This window comes from Vespa velutina, chromosome 13, assembly GCF_912470025.1.
Source record: "Vespa velutina chromosome 13, iVesVel2.1, whole genome shotgun sequence".
Lineage (NCBI taxonomy): Eukaryota > Metazoa > Arthropoda > Insecta > Hymenoptera > Vespidae > Vespa > Vespa velutina.
Window position 1 is genome coordinate 2,383,537 of NC_062200.1, and position 23,604 is coordinate 2,407,140.

The following is a 23,604-nucleotide window of genomic DNA, read 5'->3' on the forward strand; positions in this document are numbered from 1 at the left end:
TCTAGTAACTTTCTAGTAATTTTCTCAACGCTCGAAAAACATCGTAACGTCTCTGCAAATTCCGCTCTCACTTCCCACACACACACACACACACACAGTCATTCGTTTTTATAATAATCAGGAAACACTCGAAGAAGCATGCAGTGTGAATAGATGTTAGTGAAAAAAAATAAGCTAAGTTGCTTGGTTAATATATAGTCGAATAGATATTAGTTTATAGCATTGAGAAGCTAATGCCGAAGTATAGTATTAGTGGGTAATTGAAGCTGGTGCTAGTAGCTTTAGTCTCGTTATTAGGAACGCGCGCATTCGTTCGTTCGTTCGTTCGTTCGTTCGTTCGCTCACTCGTTGTACAGCAAAGAAAGGAAACGTCCGTCGTAGATGTATAATTAAAGCGAGATGAATGCCATGCAGAGAAAAGCACATCGTTGAGTACCGGAGTCTATGAACTGAACGTGTACACCCGATTAACAAGCTTGGAAGATCTACTACATGTACACGGCGATTCATAAATGAGCTTCGATATGTTTCAAGAGATGAATTTAAAAAAAAAAAAAAAAAAAAAGAAAAAAAGAAAAAAAGAAAAAGAAAGAAAAGGAAAATAAAACAAGTTAAATTTATTACACGAACGCACTCAGATAATCGAAAGCATTATAGTTTTTACATTTATAGGCAATTTTTAAGAAAGACCGTAAAAGACGCTTTTATTAATCCCCCTAGACTTTGTTAAAGCTTCCTTACTTTTCTGCATCAGGGAATTACAACATTAACCAATGAGAAATAGAAGTCAGACACGATGTTGTTTCCCATGCCAGCGAAAAAGGAAGAATCTTCCTAACGGAAAGTCAAGCGTATGCATATACATATGTATATGCTGAGCGAGTGCAACGATCCTGAAGTATACAATTTTCCAAGATATGACTACTCCTAACTACTTCTGACTTTTTATTTTTACTACTTAAACTCTTTTAGATCTTTTATTTCATTGCTAAGTATGTAGAACAGTAAAGAAAACTCATGACAACCAGATCTAATGGTATATATATATATATATTTATATATATAATGTATAATAGTAGTAATAATAATTGTAACCATTTAAACAAAACGAAACACAGAAATCCAATGCTTATAAATAAGTAGAAAGTTAACGCGATTTCATTGAGCAACAATTTCAGAATAAAATCATACGATCTTCATGAAATATTTTTATATTATACGATGCCAAAATGTACTTTAATGGTTTCGATGTCACCCCCTCGTTATTGTATAGATTGTAATGTACTGGTTCGTTAAATTTGAGAGGTATGATAGATCACAAGAAGATGTTAGTTTGAATCAACCACATACTTCTTTATACTTCGTCGAGATTTCTCACATAATATTGCCATACCATAGAGAAGAGAGAGAGAAAGAGAGAGACACAGAGAGAGACCGATATAGAGAAAAGGAGGAGGGTGAGCGTGTGCGCGCCCTATCCACCCTCTTTTCGAGTGTTTCGAATGCGAATGTAATATTCGCGTACCATTAACCCCAAACATGTGTAGGGCGTAATCGTTTCGTGGCCCCTACGAACTTCGAACTGATCCGAGTCGACTATAGATGATCATTATTATTCTTGTTATTATTATTACTACTATTATTATTATTGTTATTATTTAAAGAGCTAAAACTTTTGTTAAAAAAAAGGCATCGCGTTTATCCATGATGTGCAAGCTCGATGTCGCGTTAAACGTGGACATGAAACTTTTCAAACTTTTTTATCACAATGGCGAGTTTAAACACGATTTAACAATTTAACCTGATACACGATAGCGTTCCTTTCTCTCTTTCTCTCTCTCTCTCTCTCTCTCTCTCTCTTTTGATTTTACATTTAAATGCACGTTCTTGTAGATCTTATTCAAAATTAAATATACGTGAGTTACATAAATTAATTAAAATGTGGAATATCAACTTTGTTCGATCAAAAAAAAAAAAAAAAAAAAAAAAAAAAAAAAAAAAAAAAAAGAAAAAGAAAAGAAAAAAAGGAGAAGAAGAAGAAGAAGAAAATTATAAAAGAAAAGTGTTAAGAGAGAAGAGAAATCGATTATGTTTACCAGTTAAAATTTATTTGATCGAATAATACTCACAGTTTAAGATAAATGTTTGGTACAACCTAACGTGTGAGTTCCCGTAAACTGTTAAAGTAAAAGAGCGGTCGATTGTAAGGATGACGAGTTTCTGAAATCATTGTCAAACCTTTAATCAAGCGTCAAGTACTTGTCAGACGTTAATGATCGTCGAAGACAATACCGAGGTAGTCGGTAACGAATGGTTAGAGTTTAACAGCCCGATCAAAGTTTCTTGCAACGTAACATTAAGGGAGGGGTTGCACGAATCGATCCGCTTTTGTTCTTCTACAGGGTATATCTATACCAGGAACTTATGGACAAGAGTACCATCTACCAACCTTACGTTGAATATCAATTATTCGAATCGAGACTTTGTCAGTACACGGATACTCAAATGCTCCGATATTCAAACGTAATAGGTTAAGAGTATCCGTAAATAGACTTAGGGGATGGTCAAATACACGCACGAATATATTCTATTATTTAACGATCCTATGACAGCAAGCACGGTCATTTCTTTTCTTTTCTTCTCTCTTTTTTTTCTTGTTCAACCCGAATATACTATCTCGTTGTAACGTCATAACTATCGTTAAAAAAGAAAGAAATAAAAAAAGGAGAAAAGAAAATGTTGAAACGATTATAATCGATAAAACTTCAAAATAACATTCTAATGAAATATTCCTTGTTACCTATTTCGCCATTTTCTTTATATCTTACTTGAATAATGAAACATTTATAGTTATAATTTTCGTACAACATATTCTTTTTTTCTGTTCACTTACAAAAATTGCGTTTCTGTAGTTTCGACAGAGAACAGCTGTGACATGGTCAATATACACATTAAAAAAAAAGAAAAAAAAAAAAAAAAAGAAAAAGAAAACGCAATATCGTATTTTACGGTATAACGAATATTTCGATAATGATAGGTAATAATCCGAATTCGTTCGAATTTACAGGAAATATTTCGTAAATAAAAGAATAAAAAGAAAAGAAAAGAGAAGAAAAAAAAATACAAAAAGGAACAAGAAAGAAAGAAAAAAAGAAGAAAGAAAGAAAAATACACACATTCGCGTAAATTTCTTGAAATCCATTTACTGTCAGACAGATAACAGGCAAAGCAAGTAGGCACGCTTGAAGTGTGCGCGCGCGCGCAGATGCTGTCGCTTCTTTTCCGTAATCTGGCTCGACCAATCACGCTATGGGAAGCCTCGTTGATCCCGCCCCTTTGACGAGACCTCTGCTTGTCCCTACCCCCTTCTCATTCACTCTGTCTTTCTCTATCCCCCCTCCCCTCTCTCTCTCTTTCTCTCTCTCTAACTCTATCGCTATATATCTGCCCCTTTCGCAATTTAAACAAATCACTGCTGTTATTACGCTTCGCAAAGTATACACGAGTATCAATAACTTTGTCACGGTCCAAGATATATATCTACTTACAGGCAAACCATCGAGGATATCAAATATTATGCCGTACGAATGATTTCTTTTTTTTAAATTGAATTTCTCGCGTAGAAACACGAAAGGATTGAAGAGAAAAATCTGATATGCTCCAACGATTTTACTGTTCGTCTTGTATTCGAATGATATTTTTTTCTGTTTTTTTTTTTTTTTTTTTTATCATTATTATCTCGATTAGGTGTCAGTGTTTCTTTCTCACGTGTACATTTTAGCAGAATTACTTTCGTATAATGATAATACCTACATAAACGAAAGTAAATGAAAATGTTAATTTAGAAATCGAAAAAATCAAAACTGTTGTCCTTAACGTAAAATTATAGTGAATTAAAAGAGTACTTGGCAATCGTAGAACGTAATTAAAATGATCACAAATAATATAAAAAGATAAATATATAACAAGTAGATGTCTACTTGTCAATTTGATTTGTGAGCCTAAAACGTATAATATCGATTTCGAGAATATTCCTTTAATATCGAAACAATTTAATCACTACCGTAAGTACATATTCTAATGCAAGAACATCTAATGCAACAACAATGTAGGAAATATTGTATTAATTATAAATTTTGATAAAAATCGAATATACGTTTCGAAATACAAGAGATTAAGATTTTCATTTTAGTTCGATCTTGCAAACGAATTTCTAAATATACTCTACATCCTTTTAGGAAAGTGGGTACCTGGTACGTTTAACGAGGATCATAATGATCACATCGATACGAGTCGTAGAAAAAGTGGAGTCATTTCGCCGGTCATTCAGATGGCTATCGAGCGAAGATAAATAAAATAAAGGCGGCATACGAAGAGCTGCATTATGCAAAAGCGTCATTAATTGAATGTACAAGAAGGAGAAAGAAAGAGATATATTAGAGACAGAGAGAAAGAGAGAGAGAGAGAGAGAGAGAGAGAGAGAGAAAGAGAGAGAAAGAGATAGAAAAAGAGCTAGAGAGAAAGAGCTAGAGAGAAAGAGAGAGAGAGAAAGAAAAAAGAAAGAGCAAACTGTTAGGAGTCTCAGAAACGTGGCTGTCACGCGAACCAAAGGAAAGCCTCGAAAGGAAATAATAAAAGAACTCGGCGTGTTCCTTTAAACCACCAGCTGAACTCCAAGCTAAACGTGTTCGATGACAAACAGCTTTACCCTATTAAACCAGACCCCTTTCTGTCTTACCCAATATCACGAGAATTTTGAAATCTTTCAACACTTTACCAAGATCTAACCCGTCACAACGATCTGATCGATCAATCGCATTAATAAAACATATGAACGTACTAGACATCTAATTATCTTGATTTTCATGCAACATATTTCTGATACGAATAACCTTTAATTAATATTTCCTAAGTCAAATCGTTTTTAAATATTTCATAAACGAAATGTTGAAGATTGCCAATCGAAAAATTTAAATGTCATTATTAATGAAAATATTACGAAAATGAAATATCGTGTCATTCCAAAGAATTCGAATATTAATTTGTAAATCTTCAGTATGTTTCCTTAAGAATTCATTTTATAATGTTATCTAATCAATCCGTCTGTTTAAATACGATTAGCAATACGTAATAAGTTTAAGTAGAGTAATATTTAGCCATAATTAGAGAAAAAAGAACATTTTGGAAACGTACTGAAATAATATGCAGCCATTCGCCCGATAGTACTTGCGTTACATGATTTACAATTAGATTTCGATAGATCGCAAGTAATACCGACCCAGATCTCACCACGTGGAGGTTGCTGCATCTGAAGATCCACGGACTAAACATCATGTTAATTAGTCGCGTTTCATGAATCTTCTTTCGACCCGATCGCAGTCGTCAGAGGATTCATCAACCGCGACTTTTCTCTATCCTACCCGTGAGAAAAAGCGTGGATTTTATCTTGAAAATATAATCAACAAATACTACAAAACAACCTTGACATAATTAATTAACATTGTTCTTGCATGTAATTTGTATATCCCGGGAATATACAAAGTACATGTACTTTATCTACTTAATCACTACTATGCTATAGTTATAATTAATATATTTATAATCAATATATTGTATCATTGATAAATCTAAAATTGGGGATTTAAAAGTTAAATAAGCTAATTGTGAAAATCATGAAAAAAATATTGTGTTAATTCATAAATGAGTGCCGTTTTATAACTAACGACATTCATTCGTGAATCAATCCAATATGTATGAAAAAAAAATATTGTGTTAATTCATAAATCAGTGCCGTTTTATAATTAACGACATTCATTCGTGAATCAATCCAATATATACGAAAAGAAAAAAAATATTGTATTAATTCATAAATAAGTGTCGTTTTTATAACTAATAACGACATTCATTCGTGAATCAATCCAATATATACAAAAAGAAAAAAAATATTGTGTTAATTCATAAATAAGTGTCGTTTTTATAACTAACGACATTCATTCGTGAATCAACCCAATATATATAAAAAGAATTATGAAATTATAAAAAAAAAATATTGTGTTAATTCATGAATAAATGCCATTTTATAGTTAATGGCACTCGTTCATAAATCAACCCAATATGTATCCACGCTTTTTAAACTATCTTAATTACTAAATAGCAGATAATAAACCGATCTGCCATTTTTGCCTTAAATTAGCCTTAAAAATAAGATAACCTTATAACTATTCGAATTCTTAATAGAAGAAATTTTTATTTCTTCTTTATTATTGCCTTAAATTAGCCTTAAAAATAAGTTAAACTTACAACTATTCGAATTCTTAATAGAAGAAATTTTTATTTCTTCTTTATTATTGCCTTAAATTAGCCTTAAAAATAAGTTAACCTTACAACTAGAACTAACTTAATAATACTATTAGGATAATTGTGGTAGAGCGTAAAATGATAAAGCATAAGCATCCGAATGTGCATCATGCATCATGCATCATGCTACACGATTATACCCTAATGAATTAACATGCAATAAATGAAAAAGTAAAACATGCAAAAAATGAAAAAGTAAAAACTTACTAATGTATTTTACCTATATATAAAATATTATATAATATTGAATTGTCCTTAATTAGTTACATATAGTTTTTTATTAGCATTGCAATGATCAAATTTTATATTACTTTTTTGATGGAAATTTACGTTCATTCTCATTATCAAATCCCTAAAACATTAAAAAATTCATCAAAACAACAATTTATTAAAAACAAACACAATAAAACCGCATTGATATTTTATGCAATTTTATTCCGTGTTTCTTAATATATATTATGAATATAAAAAGCAAACCAAAATAGATCCATACAACGATTGAGGTCGTACATCTGAAACATACATTTTCAATAATTAAACATTTTATTAATAAATATTACTATATAGTGAGAAATGTTGCATTTATTACAAAAATAATAAATACTAAATTTATATAATTAACTAGTAATTCTTAATAATGATATGACATTAAATAATAATTCTATTATACCAAACAAAGTATAATAGGTATTCGAGAAATTTTAAGAATACAACAAATCTTCAAAGTCTTTGGTACATCCCAAAAGATATAAGAGATTATATTCGTTATAAAAAGCTATTTTAAAGAAAAATAATTATATTTAATATTATTAGTAATAATAAGTGTTTGCCTTCAGAAATACATATACATATATATATATATATTTTAAATAGCAATCATTTTAGACACTCTAATACACGATAATTGAAAGTAATTGATGTTAGCAAATCCAACGATGATCACCTGTAACAAAAAGAAAATATATTAATCATACAATCAATGTGTGAAAAGCATGAAACATAGCACATCCACTTGATGTGCCAATGTGCTATAAATGCACTTATCAATTTAATTCCCTATCTATAGTTATTCTATTAATCCCGTGACTTTATGTTAAAAGCATATTATGTTCAAGCAATTGAAAAATTTCAAATATTATACTATTAATAAAAATAAAATATATTTTAATTATTACGAGAATTATTTTTATACCGCGTTCTTTACACAAAAATTGCAAATAATATTAGATCAAAGTAAAAAATTTTAAAAACAAAAAAGAAAAAAAGAGAAATTATTATAATATTAAAAATCGTTTGATTTAAGCTTCGAAAATTAATGATAAGCAAATCTAAGTATTCTTGACTCCAATTAGCTAAGAACTTGTGCGTTTGTTGAATGATTCGGGCACGAACTTTACGTGCCGAAAAGATGAAATGATTCATCATCTTCAATTATAACAAAAATTAATGACGAGCAAAATGACAACGTGGTAAAAAAAGAATAAGACTATGAGCTATTATTTCAGAGGAACATATTACGATCCTCTAAAAAAATAACTCGTCGTCGATAGTTGCCCTCTTGAGCCACATATTGTGGGGGCCTCTTCGGCATATAGCCTCTTCTTTGCTTCGTGCCCTAACCACTGCTTTATGGCATTCCCTAAATGCAACGCATAAAAAAAAATTAAAAATAAAAACTTACTATACATTTGATGAACTATCCTAGTCTGTGGACGATCAATGGATCGAAATAATCCAACAATCGTACGCATTTACACAGACACATTTACTCGAATGCCCAAGCAGATATTTATTCTAATCGACGAACCTATTACTAACACTTCGCCTTGGAACAATTAAAAAGTATCGAACAAAACTAGAAAATCTATGATACGTCATATGGTCTTTTATCTGACCACTCTTATTTCGTATCTTTACTACTTTTACTTTACCATATATGTATAACAAAATTGTTAAAACTACGAAAGAGATTGCGAAGTGTTAATATACTTAAGGCTAAGTATCCAACGCGTTAAAAAATTTTTGCTATTTCGAAAGAAATGCAAAGACTTTTAAACGGTTTGATACTGATATATCTCGCAATACAGAGCATCAGCAAAATATGAAAAGAAAAAAAAACAGACATGCTAAATAATTCTAAAATTTGCTGAAACTATGCAAATACCCGGAGACGGAACTTTCCACTCCTGAGTGGACATTAGATTTTGCGTCTTATCCGGCCCTTCCTACTTAAAATTAAAGATACATTCACACAGAAAAGTATGCTACCTGCCTGCCTATAACCTATATTTAAAAAATATCAAAACATTCATTCCAACACACACACTCCACGATTCTCTCACATACCGCCAGGGTGCAAAAGCCTACACTAGAGAGTATGCCCCGGGGCACCTCCGACACCCTAGCTCAACCACGTTTTTCTAGCTTACATACTAAAGTGGGTACGTACCAATTGCTGTAATCGACTGTTAAGGCTAATGATTATTGCATAAATAACTAAGACAAAAAAATACTAGTACATACTAATATATATACATACTAGTAATATACGAGTATTTCAAAGTTTCGAAAAGGTCTGATAACTCTACTACGTACAAAACGTTATTAATAATATATTAGGAATTGATAGGATATATATATATATATATATTTATTTAGAAGTTATCGCGAACCGACATACGATTCACCACCTAATACGCACACACAGATGAACCGTACATCGGGCAAAATCACTAACGCATTGACAGTCGCCAATAAGGGAGAACTTAAAATTAAACCCATACAAACTGTTTCTCACCCATACGAGTAACACCTGGGTACACGTATAAATGAGAACGCAGAAAGCATGGGGAGGAGAAACGGGAATTAGTTTATTAGAAGCTGAAAATCCTGATCTAAAAATTAAATTAACTTAGGTAATATTTTTGAGCTTACGAACTATGACTCTATAAGTCTCTTTGTTTTTAAGCAATGACTCTACTCGAATTTTCACTTTTAAAAGCAATGACTCTACTCGACTTTTCTCTTTCAAAATCAATGACTCTATTGAGACTTTTTTTTATCAATAAAATTGACTGACTATTTAATAATATTTCATGCAACAATACTGAAAAAACCTCGGACGACTCCTTTTAACAAGTAGTCATTTTAATTAAAAAACAAGATCACGATCCACCACTTGTTTTCCAGAATCTATCCGTCGCGTTTGTCTTCTTGTACATTTTTTTGTACATCAATATCGATATATCAAAATAAATCGTGATTGAATAGACTAAATACGAAACAATGCATGTAATATAAAACCATATCACATGCTTTTTTCGACGAAATCGGGTAAATGAATGCCCGATTTCACCACTAATATCACGAGCAAATACGAACAAAAAAGTGCTTATTAATAGCACTGTTAATTAAACGACTCGAACCGATGATACAAGAAGACCCTATCCTGAGCTAATATAAAAATAAGCATGCACAATAAATGGACAATGGAAAAATATACCACTCATGATTAAATCCAAAAGAGGAATTACTCATGGTCATGCTCGTCAATAATTTATTAACAAAATTACAACCAGTAACTCGTACCGATTCGGACCTTTCGTCCTCGGTATGATTGAGCACCGGAGGGACTTTAAATTTGTTCACTCACTACTTAAGAAGTTCTCTGATGGCTCCAAAACACTCGTCCACATTGGTCCGACCGAAATTGAAGAAAGCTGATTCGTAAGAAGTTAAAGATAAGGTAAGTCGACATTGAAGAAGGTTGACATCGAAGTTTGAAAATGAAGTACCTCCACGTCGTTGTAGAATGATAAGGTATGATCTCAACGATGATCTGTAAAAGAACAATAAACAAATTTTTATTAAATTTATTGTAATAAAAAAGTTGTAAAATTATTAATTATGAAATCTAAAAATTTACTTACCAATATTATTCTATGAAAGTATTAATTTCTCGATAATCTTCAATGATGCACTGATTCTAATACGCGAACAGTCTGTGCGACTGTTTAAAAAGAAAAATAATACTTTATACGAACAAACCCTAAATCTATGACTGACTGCTTTGCTCGCAGTCAATTTAAGTATATATATTTCTAAAATTGTAGTCGCGAAACGCGAGTGTATTCAAATTAACGAACGAACGATGATTCTAATTCGCGATTTTGATTTTATTTAAACGGTACAATACTCCAACAATTGCCACGCGCACGATTGCAATAATGATCTGAAAAAGTAAGAAAATCAAAGTTATTAGTATTATTTTTATAATGAAAAAATTGTTTTAATTATTAAGAAAATGTTTAAGTAAGGAATTTACTTACTGGAGTCTTTGTTGATCCTTTGCACGATGAGCATCCTGCTCCAGGAAGATGATGAATGATTCCTCTTTGATTTGAGCTAGAAAAAAAGAAAAGTAAAATTATTAGTATCATTGATATAAAAAGAATCATTAAAATTATTAAGGAAACATTTAAAAAAGAAATTTACTTACCCAGAGCCGTTGTTGGTCCTTGCACGATGAGCATCCTGCCCCAGGAAGATGATGAATGATTCCTCTTTGGTTTGAGCTAAAAAAAAAGAAAAGTAAAATTATTAGTATCATTGATATAAAAGAATCATTAAAATTATTGAGGAAACATTTAAAAAAGAAATTTACTTACCCAGAGCGGTTGTTGGTCCTTGCACGATGAGCGTCCTGCCCTAGGGTGATGAACATGCACTAACACTGATTCTAATTCGCGGATTTATATATTGAATTTAATTTTATTTAATATTAGATATAAATATAAATCGAAAATATTACGAACAAACACTGATTCTACATCGCGAATTTATACCGAATCTACAAATTTTATTTAATTACTTTATTTAATTATAAATCAAAATATAGCCAACAAACACTGCTTCTTTTCAACAAACACTGCTTCTTTTCAACAAACACTTATTTTTTTTTTATTTAAGAGACACAACACTTGATTTATTCACTATTTCACACACAATAATAATGGTAATCTGAAACAAAAAATAAAAACAATATTATTAGTATCTATTATTATTATAATAAAACGTTATTAAAATTATTGAGGAAATGTTTAAAAAAGAAGTTTACCTACCCAGAGCTGTTGTTGGTCCTTGCACGATGAGCATCCTGCCCCAGGATCATGAAGAATATACACTAACACTGACTCTAATTCACAATTTAGATGTAAAAAAAATAAATAACAACGATACGAGCAAACACTGACTCTAATAATTGATAAAAACTGAAAAGTTGAAACATACAAGAGATTATAGAACAAGAAAGAATAAAAAATTTTCTGTATATCATTTCTGAAGGTAACACATGAAAGAATTTATCATCTAAAAGTATTAATTATAATGTATATCTTAAAATTGAATTTTTAATAAATTATGAATATTTAAATTATTTTCAAAGCTAAATATATACTTTCGGAATGTACCAAAGTATGCAGCCATTTGCTCGATAGTACTTGCTTTGTATCTTAGGATACAATCTCAAGCAACATCGATTGCCCAGGTCTCACCGCTTGGAGGTAACTGCACACGGAGACCCAGTTGTTAATAAAAATCTTATAAATTTGCAAAATATAAAAGAATAACTATAGAAATAAATTCGATCGTAAAGTACCTAAAAAAGGTATATAAATTCCTATACTATCCTATATAATAAAATAAATTTCCTATAATATTAAATAAATTTAAATTAATGTGCGTTCACGATTTAATAAAATACAAATTTAGAAGAGATTTTAATCGCTTCTTTCGTAAATGCGTACTCGTCGACATCCAGTAGAGAAATAAAGATCTCTTTCTTATCCTTCAAGGAGTTCGAACGTTTGATTGTTTTGTTTTGTACTTACTCGACCGGAGAATTTCTCGGAAATCTGGAGCCTCCTGATTGTTTACATACCAAGTATGTCTGTCTACCTCACTCTATTAAGCCTCGCTTTATGTCCTTATAAAGAGATCGAATTACTTCTACGATATTGGCTTCGTAACAAACTGATCGACGCTGTATTACTATATATTTCCAGTTCGTCGAATTCTCGGAAATCTAAAGAATGTGAGATCGATTAGGAGAATATAAAGTTAAGTACGTATATACGTATGTATGGTACGTGAATGGTGTACGAGTATCTATATCCCTATGTTGTATGTGTGTGTATGTGCGTGTGTGATGTGCGGATATTATATATATCCATATACATATGTATATATATGTATTGTATATAAATGTATATATATGTATATATATGTATATGTATATATATATATATATGTATATGTATATATATGTATATGTATATATATGTATATGTATGTATATGTATATGTATGTATATGTATATGTATGTATATGTATGTATATGTATGTATATGTATATGTATATGTATATATATGTATATATATGTATATGTATATATATATGTTGCGTGTAAAAATTGAATATAATATGAAATACGATCTGTGAAAAATTATTAATCAGAGTATCGTTAAAAATCGAGAGAAATATCGTTTATTTTGACGATAAAATTGAAAAGATCGGAAAAATAGTTATTACGTAATACTCTCCGGGTGGATTTCAAGACGCCGATTTTATTATCGCGAATATCTTTTAAATGAGATGGTACCACGTTTTATAAACAATACAGATTAGAATGCGCATTTTAAAAAATCGATTGATATATACGAATACGATGTACGTTAGAAAAAAATATGCTAATTACCTGTAATTATATGGACGACGAAATTCCGTTGTTGCAACCTGTCAGCACGTCCAAGATGTCGACAAGACCACGAACAAGGAAGCAAAGAGGACCCCGTAGCTTGGGTAGAGCGTCACTTCAACTACCTAATGAATCAATGATAATATTAATTTTTTCGAAATTATTATTATCATAAATTAATATTAATTATTTTAAAAAGTCAAAATATTATTAATTGAAATAATTAAAAAATAGATAATTACTTCCTAATTAAATAAATTAATTTTTTTTTAATTTAATAATACGTAAAATGATGTACGTATGTGTTTGTGTGACTATAGAAGATATTTATACACGTATATATGTATAGCCATATATATGTGTGTGTGTGTGTGTGTGTGTGTCTCGTATAAAAATCGGATATAATACGAAATACGATCGATAATAAGTAATAAATGGAAAATTATTAATTAGAACATTATTAAAAACCGAGAAAAGTAACGATAATAGTAAGAATAAAGCTAGAAAATTCGAAATAAATTATTACGTAATAGCATCCGAGGGGAACGCCGAGATCCAGATTTTATTTTTGCGAATATCTTTTCAACGCATTGAGGTCTCAACTAACAAGCCCGGCCTTATGAAAATCATGTCTTTAGCTATCGATTGATATATAGGAAGAGGGTATACGTTAGAAAAATTTTGCTAATTACCTGTTAATTAATGAGGGGACGACGTGGACCCCCGTGTCAAGCTGGCACCAATCGACTAATGGCGTCATCTTCATCGGTAAGACGGTTGAACAATTTATTTAGCGCATGCGCACTGCATTACCATAGGTATATTACACGCCAATAAATATATTAATTTCTTTATCTGTTATTAAAAATTAATATGTAATATCAAATTTAATAGGAAAAAAATCCTAAAAATTTTTATTAAACCGAATTATGACGATAGATAACTATTTTCTATTACGATAACAAAAGTAAGTTCGCGCCATAAATACATAAAATCCCTCCAAAAGGTATGTATATAGATATATAGCTTTCTTTTCCGTTATACTTCGTGAGTCAAAAAAAAAATTAATTTATTAATCGATCAAAGAATATAATAAAAAAATGTCTCTTTATCTCTCACTCTCTCTCTTTCTCTTTCTCTCACTTGTTTTCTCTTTCTATTTATTGTATATCCATATATGCAAAGAATAATATTTTTTATAATTTTTGCCAATAATTATTTAATAAAATAAATCGTTTATATACGACGTATTTATTATGAATTCGGTAGTAAACGGAAGTTATATTCTAACAATTTCGAATAGAAGAAGAAGAAAAAGGAGAAAAAATTGAAGTGACATATGTGCAGAAAAATAGAATGCAATAAGAAAAAAGAAAGTTTCGTTCCATATATTTGTACGTTACTGACCTATATGAATCTTCGGAAAATGCCTGCTTTCAATGTCAAGGTAATGTACAATTAAACTCTCGTGCTTGCTTCTACACAAACATTATACACACGCATAAAAATTGAGTTCGACGAGTATATAGAAAAAAAAAGAACATTATGTGCCATCTCGAAATACTATTAGAATATATTCTACGTGATCAAAGTCGATAATGCAGAATGTATTTATGCGGAAAAAACGGTTATGGTACCAGTATTAATTCACGATGATCGTTTTATTGGTAATTGATAATTTTGTATTTAATCTCTTATGAATTTATCACGAATGACAAGGACGATATGTAATTAAACGAAAACAAGGATAGAATGAGTTACCTTTTAAGCATTTTTTGTTTTTTTTTTCTGAGTTTTTTTTATATCATTATGAAATGATAAAATTGAAATCTATCGTTCGAGGTTATGTTTGTTCTAATAAATTATTTCTACCGTTCTTTTAGTAGGAAAAATATCAAAATGATGGTGAACAAGGTTTACATTAGATCAGTTTTTACTTTAGTGATTGTTTTTTTTTATCATCGTACGAATGAGTTATATACTTCAGCTATGCAAATCTATTGTCAAAGAAAAAGAGAAAGAGATGGAAATATAGGAAAGATCATTTAATATGGCTTACGCGGAAAGAGGAAGCCGCGAAGTCAGGAAATAAGGAGGGGCGAAGAAAAAGAAAAAAAGAAGAAGAAGAAGAAAAAAGATGATACGTTCGATTCGTCACGAACTCACGAAGCGTTACCTCGATGAAAAATAACCGGCAAGAAGAAATCGTGAAATTATAGTGAGTAGAGCATCCTCTCCTTACGTGCTGATTCAGTTCGTGACTCGATTATCGTTGTTATCAAACAACCGGTGTAATGAGCGTTCGTCTGCTTAGGTTTACTTCAAACTGAACTGAAAAATATATATGTTCGTCGTTGTCCTCGGAAGCTCTTCTGCAACGATGTACGCTTAGATATTGAAAAAAGAAACAAAAACGACACCTAAAGTCTATATGTATATTGTTTAGGTATGATTTCATGATTATTATATTTAAATTACTCGCTCGTTCAACTACTTTCTAACGATCTAATTGAAACAAATTTTCTTCTTTCAGTTATATGAAACACTATTATATAAATAGCATATAACTATTGTTATAATTCTAAGATGATAAGAAGAAAACAAAATATAATGTAAGTTAAAATACATGATTAGTTCTTTCAGTTATATGAATACTCTTATACTTGGAGTACAATTATATGCATGAAATATATCTATTATTATAATTCTAAGAGGATAAGAAATACAAATTTTCTTTTTTCAGTCATAAAAACTATTCCAGAAACTATTCCATATATATGTATATATATATATAGTACAACTATATATCAAATATAACTATTGTTATATGTATATCATTCTGAGAGTATAAGAAAAAAAAGAATATCATGTAAGTTAAAACACAATTAGTGTTTCAATAATACTATATATTTGTTATTATTTATTATTGTATTTTTTTACTGTCAGAGCTTCATCTCTACATGCAATAAAATTTTTTTTTCTTTTTCTACTACTTTCTCTTTTTCTTTCTCTTTCTTTTCTTCTTCTTCTTCTTCTTCCTCCTCTTATACTTCTTCTTCCTCTTCTTCTTCTCCTTCTTCTTCTTCTTCTTCTTCCTCTTCTTCTTCTCCTTCTTCTTCTTCTTCTCTTCTTACGTTGCTTGACGAGAAATTCAATTCGTTGGGGTTCCGATTCCTATCGCGGTTAGCAGCTACGTGAGTTTGATCGAGTGACTTACAAGAGTTAATTGACTATTAGCACGAAAATCGCGCGAGGAACTCATAAGGGATTTTTGATAGCGTTTCGTTGATAGCGCTTTAATGAGTACGCGACGTCGGGCAAGTCAATTTACTTGAGTCGTTACTTCACGCTTATCGTGTTCGTTAGCTTGCTCGGATCAATGTTTACGTGGATTTATTTTTGATTTAATAATATAAAACTTGTAAGAACCACTTACGCGTCGTTTTTTGTTCATGTCTAAAAATCTATTATACATTATCATTAATTAATTTTTTTTTTTTTTTTATTTTTTTTTTATTTTTTAAATGTCGATGACTCAAGACGAAGAACATTGATATAAATTTTACAATACATACGAAAATATATATAATCTTAATAATATAATATTTTATTTTACATTTTAAACATTCTTAACATATGTTTTCAAAATATTACCTAATCGTTGCCTCCAAACATGATCCACTCATTTCATTTATCTATTTGCAGCATTCGAATCCGCTAAACGTGAGATCTATCAACGATAAGAACAACAATATTTGTCTCGATTGAAGGATGTTTTCCACAGATAATATTGAGATACCCTTGTACGTGTCATTGAAATTACTTTCGTACACTATGATAAAAACAGCAAGGTACACACGCACTCAATCCATTTTAGTTCAGTATTACTTAGTAATCCATCATTAAAAGACGTATATAGATTCACAGTGTATTCACAATTTCGATATCTTATCGCCTTAGTATATGTAATTTTTCCATTTAGATATATTATAATTACAAGCCGACATTAGACTTATAAAAATATTGTTTTCTAAAACTTTGTATTGTATACTGACGTAAGGTATTATTGTAAACTGTATGAGATTAGTCATCTTCTTATCGACTAAGACATGAAGAAGAATTCGCATTGTGTAAGATGGATCGCAAGATTCTAAGCTAAAAAGACATAAATGGGAGAGAGAGGAAGAGAGAGAGAGAGAGAGAGAGAGAGAGAGAGAGAGAGAGAGAGAGAGAGAGAGAGAGAGAGCGTGTAAGATCGTGCCAACGGCGATAGGTCGTAAATGCGAAGTGCAAGGTTGTAGGGCACGGAAGAAGTGATTTATAGGGATTGCCTTTGTGCCGCGTTGTTTCGGCCGTCGGACCCGCCCGAAAACAGATACTCGTATACCGTCGGCGCGAGACAGAGAGGCGACCCAAGAGGAAGACAAAGCAGTAGAAGAAGAAGAAGAAGAAGGTACCATGCCGAAATCAGGATGAACGACGAGACTTTCCAGACAGCGTGGCTCTACGTGACCACAGGTGTGCCTTTGGGCATTCGCTCACCGTCCCACGCAGGAACCGCACCCACGCATCAGCCACTCATCTCTACTCTCTCTCTCTCTCTCTCTCTCTCTCTCTCTCTCTCTCTCTCTCTCTCTCTCTCTATCTCTCTCTATCTCTCTCTCTCTCTCTCTCTCTCTATTTATCTATCTATATATCTATCTATCTATCTATCTATCTATCTATCTATTTATTTATATATTTTGTTCTCCTCTCAAAAGTCATTATTTTTTTAGTAATACCACATTGATCGATTTTTGTTCCATGAGTTTCTCAAGGTTTTTGATTATATATGTATTTTTTTTTTTTTTTTTTGAAAATAACTTTTGTCAAAGTTTTGTGGGAAAATTGCATTGCGTTGTAAATTAGAATAGACATTTCATTCAACAGATATCTCAATATATATATATATATATATATATATATATATATATATATATATATATATATATTCGTATCGATGTGATTTGAGATTAGATTGAAAACAAAGATGAATCATACAATATCGAATTACAAGATTAAAAATTAATATTCCTTTAAGATTGAACATATAATACAAAGAAAGTAAAGATAATGTCTATTGAATTTGAGATAAAGATGGAGCGTGTTAAGATCAATGAAAAGTTAATAAAAAATGAGTCTTTCTTTCCCTCTCTTTCTCTCTCTTTCTCTCTCTTTCTCTCTCTTTAGAAGGAAAGATCTCGAAAATAATACGGAATGAAAAGGATTAATAGCAATATAATAGTTTATTCGTTCTCTCAACGAAGGTACGGCGATGGTGGTCGCGAATGGTTTCGTGTTGGGTAGCTTGCGAACGGACAACAAAAGACTCGCATTAAAGCATTCGGTCTGCGAGCAATTTTTTCTGCTTCGGTTTTGCCGCGGCACCACAGTGAGGAATTCCATCCATCAGAGTGCCGAGACTAGATTATGCTGGTGGTACGAGGCAGGTATCAATGTATACGTCACTCAACACATTCTCATCCATACCTGCACGCGTCTTCTTGGACCATACTTGGAGGGTGTTCAAAGGTGTTCTCGAGTAGAGAGGGTGAAACGAGCTTCTCCATCTCACTCATTCTTCTCTCTTTCTCTCTCTCCCTCCCTCTATCCCTCTTTCTCTCTCTTTCTCATTTTTTCTCTCTTCTCGAAGGTGAAGAACGGGCGTCAAAGTATGCCTGAAGGCTAGGCGAGCTCTCGGTATTGAAGAAGGAAGAAACATTCGACCGATCGTGTATACCTTTCTCTCTTTCCCTTTCTCTTTCTTTCTCTCTTTCTCTGTCTCTGTCTGTCTATCTTTCTTTCTCTCTCTCTCTCTCTCTCTCTCTCTCTCTCTCTCACTCTCTCTCTTTCTTTCTCTGTCTCTCTCTTTCTCTCTCCTCTGTTTCTCTCTGTAAGTTAGAAAAAGAAGAGAGATAGAGAAGGAGGGAGAAAACGGTCTCAGGACTCAGGTGTTGATGACCAGACACCACGGCGACCGCGGTGGCTAAAGGCGGGATGCCTTTCATCTTCTCATCTCTGTCTTTCGCTTTACCAAGCGAGCAACGTATAGTTGTCTTCCTCTTCTTCTTCTTCTTCTTCTTCTTCGTCTTCGTCTTTCTCTTCTTCTTTCTCATCCTCTTCGAACGAGGAGAGCATCGTTCGGTTTGTTCGTCCTTCCTCGTTCAGCCGTTCTCAAAGTTCTACTTGTTACTCCTCTGATTCCATAGAAGAAAGAGTAAGAGAGAGGGAGAGAGAGAAGGAGAGAGAAAGAGATCCACTTTCGACGTGCTTTCGTTTCCCATCGGAACGCCGAAAGAAGATTTCGATTTGGCGAGAGAGAAACTGGTTCGCCGCTCGATGGGACGAGTTCTGGTCAAGGTTACTCGATGTGTCAGATCGAGGATTTTTCTTTCTTGGGGTGCCGTCGCGTGCCGACGATGCCTCTTCACTCCTATGTTTGTTTCCCTTTCGATGAACTCATGAAAAAAAAAAAATCATCACGTTACGATCTTATTTGGATTCTTATAGATCATTTCCATAGACTTATTTTATTTTATCTCGGACCAATGAAATTGTGCAACTTTTCAAATATTACAATTATTTAAAGAATCTAACTATATCATTTAATCTTTAATAACAAACAAAAATGTCTCTTTTTTTTATAGGTAAATAACTATAATAAAATCCTAATTTTAATTTAAAATCATTAAAAAAACAAAAAAATGTAAAGTATGGAAAAAATGATCATTTGGAATGATGAAATACCTGACAAGTGACCAAAATAGTAGGAATTATTTATATTTATCATGAATACATGATGACAATACTACAAATGGAATACTTAATTTTTATCCAAGGTTATCAACCTATCGTCGCACAGCTACCCTCGGAGTTATTGCCCTTGGAGAACATATTTTTGATCAATAAATTACCTTAGTACAAAGCGAATGAAGTATTACTATTAATCATTCTTATTAGGTATTCTTATCCCTACGGCAATGACGCGCAATTTCTAAGAGTGCACCAATATTCTTTCTAGGTATTACAAAGAGAATTTAATAAAAAAAATTTTTATTAAGCTGAGGAAATTTAATAATTATTATACAATAAATAAAAAAAAAAAGAAGAAGAAAAAAGCCAATGTAATCACTGAAACTATATTTTGCTTTTATTTATGTGTTCCTCCTATCAAAAAAATATACTAATCTTTACAATTTTTTTTGTGTTTCAGATGAGATCGTTTGAAATTAAATAATTGACAAAATAGTTTCTATAAAAATTGATAAAAAAAAAATGACAAAAAAGCTTTCTAATGTCTACATATTTAACGCTTCAATGGAAGTCTTCTGTTGTGTACATTAGAAACGTCGACGTTAGTATGTAATACTGGTAACGTTTCAACGTTCACGTCAACAATTATAACATTACTGTAACGTATAATTTAAACGATAAGCCTGCAAAGTTGCGCGACCACCTATCGCGAAACTTGACAGCTTCGTGTTTCTGCAGCGAGCTTATCTGAAGATCGTGTTTTACATGTGTCAGTCATATATACACGAAGTATGCTTAAGGTTTGTCCGAGAAGAACTGATTTCTCGCATATTTTCATTATCATAAAACTGATGTTTGTGCCACTGAAAAAGTTCCTAACTAATTTCAATAACATTAGATAAACTTATTTTTCTAATCAATATTAACGACCACCTTATCGTTAAAAATAATTTATTTAATATCTTCTTATCTTCATTATAGAATATCTTCAATTTTATAATTTATAATAATTTTCTTTCGACAAATCAATTGTTATTTTTTTTTTCTTATTATCAAGTAAAATCTACATACAAGTATTATTTAAATTAATCGGCTTTTGTTCATCAGCAGGAAACACTTGAATGGTAATTGTTATATCATCAATAAAGAAAGAGAGAGAGAGAGAGACAGAGAAAATCGAAAACAAAATGAATGAAGTAAACGTAAATATATTTTTAAACCAGAGAGATCTTTTCGTCGCACATGAAATGTTTCGATGGTTCAAACGAAAAGAATCCGACGGGGTTTCAACAGGGTTTCAACGGGGTTTACACGATCGACTTTCCTTCCTTTGGAGAATCGCATTTCCGTCGGTGCACGCGGATGTGGAGTCGAAAGAGTGTAAAAAAAATGCAATTAAGGAGCCACGAAGAAGATTGCGTGCCGTTCCTTTCAATAAAAGTTGCCCTGGCTGCGGGAGGTAGCCTATTGTACACTAGAGTGCGCCGTGTCGGCGAATGAAAGAGAAAGAGGTGGAGCGTGGAAGCGAAATGGTAGAGAGAAATACATTTGCGTATGTATATGTAGATACATATGTACGTATGTAAGTATGTATATCTACATAGAAATATCTTTATGTGTACAAAAATGTATGTGGAAGTATGTTTTTAATACGTGTGTGCACGTACAAGTATATATACACGAAAGAAAAAAAGAGAAAGAGAGAAAGAGAGAGAGAGTGAGAGAGAGAGAGGGAGGTAGAATGGAGGGGATGAAAAATAAGCGAAAGAAGAAGAGAGAAGGAAAATAAAAAAAAAAGAGGGAGGAAAGAGGTTCGTGGAAGAGGAAAGGAGAAGTTAGCACGGGGTATAAACGAAGGTTGAGGCGTAAGGTACTCTTTATCCTGTGCTACCACAGCCGGCACCTACGTACACTCTCCTCCGACCATCTTTGTCCTTTTATGTCGGCGCGGATTTGCTTCGAGCCTTGTTAAATCCTCGCGTTCGAAGCCGCGTTAAAGGAAGAAAGAGAGACTCGCGTTGTAATAGCATCAATAACGATGCAAGGACTTACAAGTCGAGATACCCTTACTCTTTCCTTCTTCCTTCCTTTCTCTCTATCTCTCTCTCTCTCTCTCTCTCTCTCTCTCTCTGCATCTCTTTTTTTACTCTTACGCTCTTCTCTTCGGCAATTCCACTGTTATGCTCCTCCCTTTCAAACACGAAAATCTTTTAGTTTTCTTCGTACCTTGTCCAGAAAAAGATCATATCACATTTTGTTTTCTGTTCTTTTCTTTTCTTTTAATATGATTTTTCTTTTTTAATAAAATTAATCTTACAACGTGGATATACTTATATCTTGATCGTTTCAATTGACAATGGATAGATGATTTAAAAGTTAAAGACGTATAAAAATAATAGCGATATCTATTATATAAATATTTTCTACTCGACAATTATTAATATCATTTTAGTAATCATGACAAGACAACTCTAAACGCATCTTGATACATTATAATATTCATTTTGATACACCTAACGTTGCAAAATGAAAAGTTGCTGGTCGAGCGAAAAGAAATGGAAAGCCGCAAAAGTTGATTGTCACCGCGAAATAACGGAGGACGTCAGAAGAGAATGATCTTTGCAGAATACACCAGAGTCTTTACCATAATCGCCAAGCGTAAAATCTTCGATTCGATGTTTTCCCGGATTGCCGATCTCTGTACAGCTATCATGAAAGTTTTATTTTGAAAAAATATAGTGGGAGCATTGAAAGACAGAGAAAGAGAGAAAGAGAAAGAGAAAGAAAAAGAGAGAGAGAGAGAGAGAGAGAGAGAGAGTTCAATACATAATCGAAACCACAACATCCGGCAGTTAGTGTTAAAGGATTCTCTGTCTGTCTTACTCTTTCTCTTTTTTTCATTTTCTCTCTCTCTATCTTTCTCTCTCTCTCTCTCTCTCTCTCTCTCTCTCTTTCTCTTTCTCTCGATGCATAGATAGATAGATAGATATTTTTCTTTTGGAATTTCATTTTATCCGTGACAGTGAATAAGTATCTGTTTCGTCAATTTCATGCTCGAAAAAGATATTTGCGGACTGTTTAAGAGTGTGCCATAGTCTTTCTAATCATACCACAACCACACTTTTATCTCTTCAAAGTTGACTCGGTCAAAAAACATTTGTCGTAATGTTAGATATCGCAAAAAGTTTTTTACAATTACATTGATTGATTGATAACATTTATTATCTTTTGCTGTACAGTAATACGATAAAAAACGGAATATATATAGGTATATATAATATAATAATAATTATAATAATAATAATAATAATAATAATAATAATAATAATAATGATAATAATAATAATAATAATAATAATAATAATAACTGTAAATAAGTATCACAATAAAAATAAAAATAAAAGAAGAAAACTTCCATTTCTCAATAATTTGATTTATATATTATTTTTCATTTTACTATTAATTTTACGATTTCTTGCACGTAGATATATCTGCATACTATTAACTATTATAGATAAATTCTTTTTTATTATCAATGAATAAGACTTTTTCATTGTTAATGACTTCATAGAAAAAAAAAATTATTGATGCTCTGATATCTGTAGATATAACCAGTTTTGTAATCGGCGGTAAGGAATCGATAGCTGTTGATTCGTTCACATTGTAACGTCTCACATTCTCTCTCTCTCTCTCTTTTTC

General features: G+C 31.8%; 1 long non-coding RNA gene across 1 annotated transcript; it reads left to right on the forward strand.

Annotated features, from left to right (window-relative positions):
* Positions 1–19,576: 19,576 nt before the first annotated feature.
* LOC124953734 lies at positions 19,577–20,178 on the forward strand. The gene is made up of 3 exons (XR_007102331.1): positions 19,577–19,589; positions 19,800–19,918; positions 19,992–20,178. It is a non-coding gene; the product is annotated as an uncharacterized LOC124953734 (long non-coding RNA).
* Positions 20,179–23,604: the final 3,426 nt, after the last annotated feature.